Source organism: Trachypithecus francoisi, unplaced genomic scaffold, assembly GCF_009764315.1.
Source record: "Trachypithecus francoisi isolate TF-2019V2 unplaced genomic scaffold, Tfra_2.0 Lachesis_group15, whole genome shotgun sequence".
Classification (NCBI taxonomy): Eukaryota; Metazoa; Chordata; class Mammalia; order Primates; family Cercopithecidae; genus Trachypithecus; species Trachypithecus francoisi.
Genome location: NW_022681460.1, coordinates 26,337,895 through 26,342,039, shown reverse-complemented (window position 1 = coordinate 26,342,039; position 4,145 = coordinate 26,337,895). Strand labels below are relative to the sequence as shown.

Genomic DNA, 4,145 nt, shown 5'->3' with positions numbered 1-4,145 from the left:
GACAAAAACAAGCAATGGGGAAAGTATGCCCTATTCAATAAATAGTGCTGGGGTAATGGGGTAGTCATATGCTGAAGACTGAAGCTGGACCCCTACTTTTCACTGTACACAAGTATTTTTTTTAGTCATGCTGAATTATTTTAAATTGTGTACAAAGATGTAACAAGTCACCCAGAGACCATTTAACACACTGTTCTGTTTGTCCACCAGTCTCTTGTCTCTATCTTTAACAAAAGTGAGGTGGACACCCTTTCCTCAGGGGAGAGAAGCCCATAGTTTGTTGCCCTTGCCAATAACAAAAAATGTTGGAAAGCCAGGTGGCAAAGCTGCTGCCATTGGCGTCTTTCACGTGAACCATGGCAAAATATCCAGGGTGCCTCTCTCTGTTGGTGATCATACCAATTCTTCCCAAGTTAGCACCTCCAGTTACCATACACTGGTTACCAGCATCAAGCTTGATGAAATCAGTATCTTGCCAGTCTCCAAATCAATCTGAATGGTTTCATTAACCTTGATGAGGGGATCAGGGTAGCAGATGGTACGAGCATTATGAGTCAACAGATGAGGGATTCCTTTTGTGCCCACTAAGATTTTTCTCACTTTGCATAACTTGTACTTGATCTCCTCAGGTGTAATATGATGTACACCAAAGCAACCCTTGATGTCACAGAGCAGACAGAAATTGTCTCCCTTGTCAATGCTGATGATATCCATAAATCAAGCATGATGGGTTCTATCAGTTTGGACCTTGCCATCTATCTTAATGAACCGCTGCATGCAAATCTTCTTCATTTCTTCTCAGGGCATACTTAAGTCTGTTCCTTAGGAAAATGATGAGGGGGAGGCACTCTCAGTTTGTGAGGACTGGTGGATTGACAAGGAGCAAATACACTGGTCAATGTATCCAGCATCCAGTACTTTGGAGCTGCCACCCACTTCAGATACTTTGTGGGACCAGGAGCCATGGCTGCGTTAGGCATGTAAACAGCCAAAAAATCACTCAAAATAGATGAAAGATTTAAATGTAACACCTCAAACTGTAAAATTCTAGAAGACAAATTAGGAAATACCCTTCTTGATATTGGCTTTGACAACGAATTTTTGGCTAAGTCCCCAAAAGCAGTCGTAACAAAAACACAAATAGACATGTGGGGCCTAACTAAACTAAGAAGCTTCCGCACATAAAAAAAGAGACTATCAACAGAGTAAACAGACAACCTGCAGAACAAGAGAAGACATTCGCAAACTATGCATCAAACAAAGGCTTAATAACCAGAATCTATAGGGAACTTAAACAAATCAGCAAATAATTTCTAGTCTCTAGTGGCACAGGAAATAGAAAAAGGTACCACACCAATGCACATTATTATGCAATATCATAATACCAGTGCTAGAGGGAGGATTCACTAACTTCTAGAGAGAAAAACACTTCCTAGGAAGGAGCGATCAGAATAACATCATATTTTTCCACAGCAACACTTGGTACTACAAGACAATGAAAGATCTGATAGAATATTTGTTAACATTTGTAAATAGAAGAAATTATATAATGAAAAAATTGAGACAATAATTAACTCTAGAGAAAACAATGAGGTTTCAAAATACAGGAAAGGTAACATATTACACCGCTTTCTTATTTAGTAAACAATATTTATATATTCACAATAATGAAACTACATCATCAACTAATAATTAGGATATACTATATTGATAATGTACATACAATATAATATATAACATATATTTGAAGATGAGAGTTGGCATGAATGAGTTTACCTTCTTTTTCAAAATAATACATTTATTATATGTTTATAATTAATAAATCAAGGGAAAGAAATACAGTCATGTTACTTAGGTCTTGAAAAATGAAGAAATTATGGCTAATGCCAGAAGATATAACTAAAAGTATTAAACTCCTTCTAAGCAATTTAGAGAAGAGCAATGCAGAGGACACTGATTTCAAAAGAATCCTGTGATACTATTAATAATTATGTGCATGAATTATTTGATTAAAAATTAAGACATTATATAATTTCAATATAATATTTAAAATACATTGACTCAGTGTCCTGTGTCCTAGGGGAAGACTTAAATCCTCTTTGGAGAAAGAAACGATCAGAGGGCTGCCTCCTTTAATTTTATCCAAACCAACTTCTTTAAGTTTCCCTATCTGCCATCTTTTGATCCAGGAATTTATTTTTCTTTCAAAGCAGAGTAACTAAAAGATGAGGCAACATGTACCCCCATATTCATCTTATTTATGCAAATCCTAAATATACCAATGAAAGGAAAAACAGGCACATACACACCCAAGATATTCCCAAGCATGAATCTGGTTGTTCATTTTTATTCACCACCCGCCTGCCATCTCCTCTATTCAATATCCCTTCTAAATTTTAATCTAGTTTTTTTTCTTGAGGTGATATTAGCCAAACCATATGCTGTTCCACTGCTGATTGCTTTCCCTCTCTGTGTGAACAGAGTCCTGTATCCAGCACAGTCAGGGATTATAGCTCAACTGCTAATTTTGCTTCCAGTCTACTTGATCACCTTACAGCTGTGTTCTTAGCTTACTTCACTTTGGTGTTCAAAAACTTACAGGTATCATAATATTTATTCTCCCTTATCTTATCTGCATATTCACATATATTACTGACCAAGGCATGTTATTCTGATTTAGTACATTTTACTACTATTAAAATCCAAATCCAAATATTCCCAATCACATTATTATAACTTTTCCTTTACATAATATTTAGCCAAGAACCAAGCATATGTTATGTTGACCAATATTGTGCATCAGAAAGTAGTATGATAGAGGAATAATCATTATCATCACAATATTATTAGATATCACTTACATGTTTTGAATGTTTTCTGTGGGTCAAGTCCTGTGTTAAAGTAATTCAGATGCATTATCACAATGCAGGTGCTATTACTATCTTATAGGTGAGAAAACTGAAACTTAGGGATATTAAAATAACTTCCAAAGTTCACAAATTAAATCAGAGATAAAACCAGCAGGCAAAAGTTCCTATTGGATCATAAAGATGGGATTCCATTTTGCCTGTGAGGAATAAAAGGTTTGGGAAAGAGTCTTGAAAGAGATAATTCCGGAATTAAGTCTTGAAAAAAATACAGGAGCAAACACATGAAGAAGTAAGAGTATGTCATCTTAGTGAAACCAAAAAGAGATCAGTATGATGAAATTACATGCCATGATGATCTTTATTAAAACATAGCCACACTCATTTGTTATGTATTATCTATGACTGCTTTAGCACTACAATGCTGAAATTTAGTAATTGCAGCAAAGTCCATTTGACTTACAAAACAAAGTATTTGCTATCTGATCCTTTATGGGAAGGCTTGCTAACCTCTATTTTAGAGAGTCAATTAAGTCTTAGAGCAATTAAAAATAAGAAAGATAACCTAAAAAGTTTTATTTTTACTTTCATTTATTTAATTTCCAGTATTCCTTATTTCTTTGTGTAGTTCTAAGTTTTTGTCGAGTACCAATTTCTACTGCCTGAATATCTTTTAAGATGTCTTATATAAAAGCAGGTCTTAGGCCAGGTGTGGTGGCTCATGCCTGTAATCCTAACACTTTGGGAGGATGAGGCAGGTAGATCATTTGAGTTAAGGAGTTCAAGGCCAGCCAGGCCAGTGTGGTGAAACCCCATCTCTACTAAAAATACAAAAATTAGCCACGCATGGTGGTGGGCACCTGTAATCCCAGCTACTAGGGAGGCTGAGACAGGAGAAACGCCTGAACCCAGGAAGTGGAGCTTGCAGTGAGCCGAGATTGCGCCACTGTACTCCAGCCTGGGCAACAGAGTGAGACTCTTTCTCAAAAAAAAAAAAAAAAAGCAGGAGAAATCATTATTCTCCTGTCAGTAATGACCTTGGTTACCAAAATAAGTACAATCTCACTTAAATGGCAAAACTCAAGCTGCCTCGTTTGCTTCTGTTTCTGTAACATGGCTCTCCAATGTTTTCTCATACTTTTTTTTAACTTTTATCAAAAAATATTTAAACTGGCAGGAAAATTTGGCAATGATACAATAAACTCCCATGTATACACACCTGAAGTGACCACACTTTCTCTTCTACACACATATACAAAAAAAAAACGTACATTTCAT

At 35.9% G+C, this 4,145-nt stretch overlaps 1 pseudogene; it reads right to left on the bottom strand.

Moving 5' to 3' along the window:
• Positions 1-226: 226 nt before the first annotated feature.
• LOC117097352 lies at positions 227-965 on the bottom strand (annotated as a pseudogene).
• Positions 966-4,145: the final 3,180 nt, after the last annotated feature.